Genomic DNA, 10,272 nt, shown 5'->3' on the forward strand with positions numbered 1-10,272 from the left:
TATAGACTCTTTTGAGTCCCTTCATGCTTATATATTGAAAGCTTAACTCCAGAGTATTTGGTATCTCCAGGTGGTCCTATGAGAAGGGACTCAATGATAAGGGTCATGAATGGGATCAGTGTCCAGACAGTCCATAGTGCTCCTTTCCCTTTCTGGCATGTAAGGAGACAGGACAGAAGAAAGCCTGGAACAGTATGTGCAAGACATCCTAGATTCCCAAATACTGAAGAAATAAAGTGTTGCTTGCTTAAGCCACCCACCCAGTCTGTGGTATTTTTGTTATAGTGGGATCAAAGGACTAAAGTTTATGTTACAAAAATTAATAGTTTAATTAATATAATATTAAAATTTTAAAATTCATAACAAATAGAAGTTGGATATGGGGGAGAATCATCATAGTTGCTTTCCAAAGTAGTTTTGAGATTCATTTTCAAAAAACAAGATGTATCAAAGATATTATTATCATATTTTTACTTATGATCTAGGTGCTTTTATTTGTGTCCTCAGGATGCTACAGTATTGTCTCAATGTGAGAAAACAGCAAGTCCAAAGAGAGATGTATGGCTTGTGTGAGGTATTGAGAAACCTGAAACTCCCATCTGGGAGACTCAGAGTCTCGAGTCACCTAGATTCTGCTCAATGTTCATTCTACTGTATACTGTTGTACTCCTAAGAGCCAACTTTTGCACTTCTATATCAAATTATTTGACTCAAAACTTCTTAAGTTCAAGAAAAACAAAAATGATATTGTACAACAGCCCCCATTTTCCAATCTTCTATTTTCCTCTTCTTTTCATAATTCCTAGCTATGAATGTATTAGCAGCTATTAAATGGATACATCGTCTCCCTCTGATACTTAGTAGATACTATATCTTTTAAGGGACTGCATTTGGGAAAACTGTGGTTTGTGTTTGGGGCATATCAGAAGTTGGGAGAATTACTTTAGATCACATAACAAGAAAGCAGTAAAACTAAGATATTACTCCCTAATTTTAGCTCGTTTGCTTCATCTAACCTACGAACCTCCAATCAACAAACAACTTTTCTACATTGCTATAGAGATGAATAGATTTTTCAGTACTCTTTGAGAACTTATACTGTTTTTTGTAGTCCAAATAATTTGAAATGTCAATCAATAACTCATATAACACCAGCTACAGGTTTTATGAAATATTCCCCTTGGAATGTTTTTTGCTTCTTTTTCTTTTAGATTTCTCTGCTTAATTTTCTAGTTCTTTCTTCTATATTTCCCCTAACGCTACTGTCACCAAATTCTCTTTTTAATATCTCTACTTGTATTTACATTGTATTCTTACTATTGCTTCTCTTACCCTCATTTTAGAGTGTGTGTGTTTGTGTGTGTGTGTGTGCAAGTGTGTGTGTGTGTGTGTGTGTGTGTGTGTGTGTGTGTGTGTGTGTGTGTGTGTGCTGGTCCTCAGGGCCTGGACACTGCCCCTGAGCTTTCTTGCTCAAGATTAGCACTCTACCACTTGAGTCACAGTCCGAAGTCTGGCTTTTTGGTGGTTAATTAGAGTAAGAGTCTCATGAACTTTCCTGCATGGGCTACCTTTGAACGGTGATCCCTAGATCTCAGACCTCCTGAGTAGCTAAGATTACAGGCATCAGCCACTGGTGCTGGGTTCCTCATTTTACTTTCTAATCTCCATTTTCTCCATTAAATGTCATTTATAGCCAAAGTATGTTTTTAGTATTTAATAATTATATAGAATAATAAAAGTGTGAAGATATTCTGATCCCCAATCACAAGTTTGAAAGTTCATAAATATATCACATACTAATGCATAAAAAGGTGTCTATCATATATGTGGTTTAGTGCCACACGACATTCTACAGCATCATGTGCATCAATACCAGTCTTTCTAGGAATGAATAACAGTCTGCTTAGGAATGAGCAGCACTCTGTTTTAATAGAATTTGGAAATTCTATCAAAATCCAAGGTTTCATTACTATAGCAACAGAGAACAATGTAAAGACTAAATGTCAGACACATTCAATGTTGCCATAGTAACAATCAGTTGCTTTACTAACCACGTTTTTCTATTCCATTCTGGTCAGTTTTTCAAAAATGCTCCTCTATGTGAATGCTCAGAAAGGGAAGAAAAAGCCCTTTCTTGAAGGGCTTCTTTCTTAAATAAAGGCTTGTTTCTTTCTTTTTTAAATAATGTTAAACTTTGTTTCACTGCCCATTATGAAGAAGAAAGAAGAAGAAGAAGAGGAAGAAGAAGAAGAGGAAGAAGAAGAAGAAGAAAGAAGAAGAAGAAGAAGAAGAAGAAGAAGAAGAAGAAGAAGAAGAAGAAGAAGAAGAAGAAGAAGAAGAAGAAGAAGAAGAAGAAGAAGAAGGTGGTGACTAAGAGGGAAATGGAAATTCTGAATTCTGTTCCAGCAAATATTCTTTCTGTTTTCCATCAAGGAAATTGAGGGGTGGAGTTTATGACATGTCTGTGTTGCCATTTCATGACATTTTGAACCATTTTCTCCAAGCTCCTGTAAAATAGGGAATTCTGCTGTATCAGAATAGAAAATCATTTTTTTTAAGCAATAGCATTTTAGAGTGCAAGCTTGTCAGACAACTGGGATGGCCGGAGACAAAAATCGATAAAGCAGGCAATCGTTTATTCTGTGCCTTCAGATCATCTCTTCCTTACCTTGCCTGTCCTTGCCGATGAAACATGCTCATTATATAGTAAACTAATAAAAGACCCTCTCTTCCATGCCCTGACTAGTCATTCTGTTTTGTACCTATCTCTTTTGTTTCCATAATACTTTCCACTAAAGCCAGAGATTACGGGAGTCATATTCATCTTCTTCAGCAAGTATGTGGTACATGTTAACAAACAATAAATCTTCGCTGAATAAATAATCTTCTATCACATAGCAATAACCTTTGTTTCCATCTCTTTTATTAACACTATAAGGCAATCGATTAGTCATCTATTTTGCTTTTGTAAAGGTAATTTTATTATTATTCATCCATTTTGATTGCCACATTTATTATTCATTCAACAAGAACATATTGAAGGTGTATGATACGAACAAAATCCTCTGTTCTTGTGGAGTTTAAACTTTATGATTTTAGCTTTGAGTTAAGAGTGTCTAAATCCTAAGTTATGTTGAATTTATATTTGTATTTGCTTTCTTAGCCAGCCAGGCTTATACCTTCATAAGCCATTGCTTATCTACAGGGTTACTGGCTCTGTTCTCTTCTGTTTTAAAAAACAGTTTTACAGTTTACCATGTATAACAGTCATTGTTCCTTTGCAATAAACCTCTTTAAATGGGATTTTTATGCAGTGTTTATCCTTGCTGTCATTTAACTCAAAATTATTTACTATTTCTTGTCCTTACTTAAAACTGTAGCAACAAATGAGAACCAGCGGGACTATCTATCTTAGAAAGCGATGCAACACTAACAAAACCCAAACTAACCTCAAAGTTAAACTACAGCACTCTGAGAAATGATATAGGAAGAAAACATGATGTGCAAAATGCAGGAACTCCAGCAGTGCCTTGCAGTTAATTACCAAAATGATGGCAGCCCAGTATGAGAGCCACTATTAGGAAACATGACACTCAGTTTCTCCATTGGTTATTTGATTACACTTGTTTCCAGTCATGCATGTGGGCTTTGGACATTATTTTAAATCATTCCGCACAGAAACATGAGCATATTTTTTTTGCTTTTATGCAGAGAACAAAATGGTTTTGCAGCATCACTGGCTAAAGTAATCACAGTTCTTTCAGGCCACTTTTCAAATGCATGGGGAATGAACTACTTTTGCTGGGAAGCAAGGATACCAAAGGTCATTGAATTTAACAAAATTTAATCCATCAGCAGTTTCTTTAGTTAACAAACCAGTAGCTGGTCATTATTCTAATATGACGTTGTATATCTCCCTCTCTTCAAAGCTAATCAATCTTGTTAAATTTTCCTCCTGTATTTTTAAAATAAACTTTCTCATCCCCTCTCCTCTTGATTTAGGTTCTCAACATCTTTGTCTATAGGAAAGAACACAACCACAGCTCAATCTTTTCTGGAATTCTGGATCCTTCCTTTCTGATACTAAAGTTTAAAGTCAGGGCATGGTAATGCTGGAGCCACAGCTTTGTCCCTTTGTTTTTAAGGTAGAGTCTCATGATTTTTCCCTATCAGGCTATGATTCTCCTATTTCTGTCTCCAAAGGAGCTAGAATCACAGCCATGAACCACCATTCTAGGCCTGCTGATGCTTAATTTTAAGAGCAAAATACATTTATTCTTTTTTTCATTTTTGTTATGCCTTCTTCCTGTAGCAAACACCATGTATAACTTGACTATAGGCACAAAAACATTATTCTTTTAGCTTCACTGAAATATAATGAAATATCTAAAAAAACATCCTCCTTCACCTCCTTCAGGTGATTGATATTTTGAGGAAACCAAGTAAATATGAAAACTCCTCCTTTCCTACTTACCTAGCACCAATGCTCCTAATGTGAGAAAACTCAATGTGCCCCTTCACAGATGTATCTGCATCCATGTTGGAGTGTGTTCTAGCCTTTGCTTTGCTTTGCTTTACTTTTCTTGGTCTCTACCTCCACATGTCCTGTAATTCTTCTTTGTGACAACAATACAAACTAAGTGGAAAGCCTGTCTACAGGGACCCCAGTCAGTTGTATATCCACCTCTACAAAAAGGGCATTGATCTTTGTCTATTTTTATATTCTTGTGATAATAAAAATTAGTGACTATATGCTGGAGGAAGGATATTATTACTCCTTGGAGAATGTCTAAGTCTTCTAAATTGCTGATTTCTACATGCTCATATGCACCTATGTTTCCATTACTTCACAATTGTTCTCTCATACAAGAATACTATTTGAGATTAGGTCGTTGCATTTTCTTTGTACACTTAGTGTAGCTTTCAATTTAGGTAGAATGTCTTTTTTAAACAAAGAAAATGCCCTACTATACTATAATAATAGTAATCTTTCAATCAATTACTAGCATTCATCTTTCTAAGTATAATTTATATTTTATTCCAATATAATGAGAAAGCTTCTTTATATTTTTTTAAATTGTGAGAATGGTTTTCCAATCATTTGAACAAACCCTCAAAGGATTTCTATGGCTCATTGTCTCTAAGGTGATTTGAAAGAAGAAATTAAAATCAATTCTGTTTCTTTAAATAATAGAAAAGCAAAAAAAAAAAAACCACACAGTAAAAGTATATTGGCTGCTTGTTTTTATTTCTGTAGAGCAAGAATATTTTAATTTCCAGTCAGCTATGAGACTCTTACTCTTCAGAATTAGTCAATAATGTGGTTCAATCATTCTAAGACTTTGAGATATTACAGTTAATGAAGGAATGGCTCACTTTGTGACAATAATGGCCATAAATAACAACCATACAGTGTTAGACAAAAGTTAAATATGTATTTCTTCCAGGAGAGAGAAAACATGGGTCAAATGAACTTTCAAAATTGCAATTTTTCCAGCTATAGTTCACTAGAATTGAGTGTTTAGTGAGTTGAATAACCTAACTAGATGAAAAACGAATAGAGAAAACCTAGTATTTCTGGGTTCTATTCTGAGTTCAGTTGTATGTGTTGGGCAAGGTATAAACTCAGTGTACTTTGTACCAGAGCCTGAACTCAGAGCCATGTGTTTGCTTGATCTTGCTTGTTTGGCTGGTGCTCTACCACTTGAGCCACAGCTCCAGATATTTTAGAGATGGAGTCTTGGGGACTTTTCTGCCTGGGCTGGCTTTGAACTGCAGTCCTTCAGATCTCTGTCTCCTCAGTAGCCAGGAGTATGAACCACTGGTGCCCAGCTTCAGTGTGCTTACAAAATGAAAATTACAACCTCATGATTAAGGTTATGATGTTTAAATAAAACATATATAAAATGCTTAGCATGATGCATGACTCTCAGAGCTTTAACAGGAATCTGTTGCTCCAATCTCTGTTTTGAAGGCAGGGTGGCCACATGGCTGCTCACATCAGTACTGTCACTTCTATAGTCTCTGTTAGCCTTAGTCTCACTACTTAACACTGTCTGCTGGGTCATCAAAGGCTACTGAAAGGATAATCTCATCATTTGGGCTTTCTTACAGCTATCTTCTCTTAAACTTGACAGGAGGAAAGTTAAATCCTTCCCCAATCCATGATCCACCCTTACCCACCCTCTCCACCATCAGAAGGCTACCACAGTCCTAGGGGCCAGGACAGCCATTGCTATCCCCACTATGCGACCCAACAAACACGTAACACACGTGTTTGACACCCCCTTACTTTTAGTATCTGACAGCCCCAAATCTATAGCTACATTGAACTGTCCCTCCTCCTGCTGGACGTTCTAATAATTGCAGTTTCTCTTCTCAAGGCTTTTGGGATACCACATTTAGAGTTAACTTGTTTGTAGATACTTTTCAATCTCTCTCTGTGTGTTTTCTTTTGCATCTGCTGGTGTCTAGAAAGTCACCTACTGTGTCATGAAGGGGCAGATCTGTAGCTAGGCTCCTCTGGGAATTTATCATACAGCTATGCAGGTTCCGTCTAGGTAAAAAAAAAAAAGTTTCTTCTTGGATTTACATTTCTAATGTGGTTGAAGAAACTAGAACCAAGAAAAGATGGGGGAAGGGCACCAAAAACTGTATTCCACCTAAAATATATTTCAGCAAAAAAGGGAATACATATTTGCATCTTTAAAGTATTAAATCAATCCAGTAATAAAAGAATCCATTTAGCTTATGAAGGAGCAGGAGCTGCAAATCTATGTTGTCTTTTAATGAATGTATTTAATCTTCAAGGGATAAATTGTTCAGAGAAATGGCTGGAAGTGGCATTATGGCTCAAGCGGTAGAGTGCTCACCTTGAGCTGAAGAGCTCAAGGACAGTGCCCAGGCCCAGAGTCCAAGCCCCAAGACTGACCAAAAAAAAAAAAAAAAGATAGACATAACATGTGGCCATTTGTAAGCATAGCACACATAATGAGCAGAGTAGGGCTCAGGAGTGAAAGTATCCAGCCGCTATCAGTATTATACAGCAGCTATGGATGCTTATGTAGGATCACCAATTTCTGTCCTTCAGCTGTCCCTTATTACTGAGGTTGTAACTCTGCATTGTTTAAACTTATTTAATATTCCTGATAATATGGAATTTATACTGATCGCTTCTGTTTTCTTTCAGCCCTTTAATTCTGCTAATTATATTTGCAGGAAGAAGAAAGGAAAGCTCAAATTATTAAGGATAGAGGTCATTGTGTCTAAGTGGAATTTTTCATGACTGGACATCCTTATTTTGTATTTCTAAATACCAAGTGTGCATTCTTTTATTGAAGATGTAAGATGGAGTAACACATGACAAATAGTAAGCATTCCAATTATAAAGACAATGAAAGTACTCTGCACCATATCTGACTTGCCAACCAACCTAATACATTCTTTCTTATAGTACATTGAGAAAGAAACTGAACTTTATCCCTCCAAAGCTGAATTCATTCTTGTCCATGGGAGTTTATCAAAATACAATACAAAAATGCAATGGCTTTAAAATTCCTTGCAGGCTGCTAAGAGCTCTTTACTTAGGCTACTCCAGAGCTCTGGTTGTCTGACTCCTTTGCTGATGGGTGAGCAGGTGAGCTGGGCATCATTCTTTATCTAGCATTAGCTTCAGCAGTGCTTGTTGAGTTTCAGAACTATGGTTCAAGGAGCAAAGGGCAATGTTCACATGAGCAGGGTAGATGTGAAAGCTGGGAACTCTGATGACTCAAGGTCCTCAGAGAGGATGGAAAACAAAATTAGTTTCCAATAGAATGTGATAGAAATAGAAGTGACAGAAAATAGAAACCAACAGATGGATAGAAGCAACAGAGTTCTCTGTGATTAAAGGTGAGGGAGGTGATTGCTTTTTTTTTTTTTTTTTTTTTTTTGCCATTACACGCCAAAGACCAGTATAGTAATAGCACTCTCTAGGAATTCAATGCAGTGAATAAACTAAAAATTGAGAAAGTAACCATTGAGCCTAAACTGAGGGGAAAGAGAGAGGATATGAAGGGTCAGGTCAAAACTAAAATGTATATTAGTCAAACTTTTTTTTGAAACATGAATTCTCTCTGCCAAGGTAGATAGTACTTTTCAAATTTAAAATATTATGTCCATTGTGGGAAAAGAGTCTGGAAAGAGAAGATGATTGCCACTGAAATTAATAAGGAAACAGAAAGAACACAGAGACATTTATTGAATCTTTTCCATTTACTAAGCACAGTGGAAAGCACATCACATAATTAGATTCCTTTAGACAAAAGCCTTTTGTGGAGGGTATAACTATGATCTGTTTTTCTGATAAGGAAATTGGGGTACAGAATATTTCAGAACATTGCTCAAGCTTCTACAACTTACGAATTATTCTGTACAATAGCAAAGATCAAAATCCAGGCCTGTCTCACTTCAGAACTAGGTTCTCTATTTTACTGTGTTTCCTAACTTGTTCTCCAATAAGAATTACTTTGCACTCCTTGCTAAAAATTATGGGTTCTCAGAGCCTGAGTCTAGAATCTACTTACTATATATCTCCGACAGTGAGGTTTCATAGTTTTAGTAGATACTCCTCAGATGATTATCTTCCAAATCAAGTTTGAGAAATACTGTTTCACCCTGTACAATATTGAGAGTCAGGCGCTAGTGGCTCACACCTGTAATCCTAGCTACTTTGGAGGCTGAGCTCTGCTGATCGTGGTTGAAGCAGCCTAGGCAAGAAAGTCCACAAGACTCCAATAAATTACTCAGGTAAAAGCCAAAAGTGGCTCATGTGGTAGAGCAGACAATGGTCCCAGGCCCTGAGTTCAAGCCCCAGGACAGCAATATATATATGTATATATTCATATATTCATATATTATATATAGCATATGTATAAAAAGAGGTATACATGCTTTAAACATTTGAATAATTTTGTTTAGAAATTCTTGGAAATAAGAGCACATATTAATTTGTGCTTGTAAGAAAAATGTACATTTTCTTTAAATGGAAGAACACTTTGGAATAAAGGTAAATAATATTTGTAAAAGAAACAACTTTGTTCAAAGTTTTTTTTTAAAGCTATAAATAGTTTGAGTTCCAATCAATGTTTCATAACATAAAAGAGTGGTTAATCTCTGAAAGGAAAAACATTAAAGCTAATTGGATTTTTAAATCTGAAAATCCCTCAGGGAAAAGCTTTCCTTGATTAAAAATTTTAAATTCATTTTCAGCACATATTTTGGTCAGGGTTAGGGAAGGGTAATTAACTTCCTGTGGAAGAGTCACTAATTACCACCAAAGCAAAATCAGGTTAAACAAGCCCTGAACTGGGAAGAAATGCAAAAATATTTATCAGGTGCAGTTGAATCCAATATTATAAGTTCTAGGATGACTTGTTTAATATTTATGCATGAATTTTACTTTAAAATAGATTCACAGATTTCTTAAGGTTTTCATGAATCTTAAGTTGGTTACTACATGTTTAGTTCATTAAACTTTATGAAAAATCTTTAAAATAAAAAAACTTAGTAAGTACAAACTCATTTTTTTCTGGAAAAATAGCTTTTATTTAAAAAAGTACTTCCTAATAAAATTTGCAGTTTTAAATAATCAGTGTTTATTCTGTAGATTGGTCTTGTACACATTGCCTTGGAATTTTTTAGTATTAGTTTCAAAAACCTCAAAATAGTTTAAATATTTCAAAACTTTTTGGTGCCATAGTGAAAGGAATACTACTTTTTAGGGTTATTTTCTTCAGAAAATATACAGATAAATAAATTAGAATCTATATTATGGTTCAATTGCTACAAACAGGTTTTGACAACATGTATTTTTCAACTTACAATGTAAACACATAAAAGAGAGTTGTAACATGTTCATAACTCTTAGTGATTCAAAATGAGGATAACTGATCTTTTTAATACTTTACACAATTCATTTCCTGTAAGATTGAAGATTGCTACTTATCACTGAAAGGCTTCCTTTTCCGCCTTTTTCAAAAACAGAGGGGGTAATTCAGACAGCTTTAACATTTAGGGGTAGAACTTCAAATGCCAATACATCAGACTGTATGGTTAACCAGACTATTGATCAAAAGTGTCACTCACTTGGAGCTTAGGAGTATTAATATGCTGAGATAAACCTCTGATTTGAGAGGTACATAACTTTGTGGCACGCCAGATACTTACAATAGCCCTTAAAATTTTAATAAATTCTGTTTCTCTCTGGAGAGACTAGAAAAGAAGGGACTGAGT

Source organism: Dipodomys merriami, unplaced genomic scaffold (assembly GCF_024711535.1).
Source record: "Dipodomys merriami isolate MVZ:Mamm:240054 unplaced genomic scaffold, mDipMer1.0.p SCAF_91, whole genome shotgun sequence".
NCBI lineage: Eukaryota > Metazoa > Chordata > Mammalia > Rodentia > Heteromyidae > Dipodomys > Dipodomys merriami.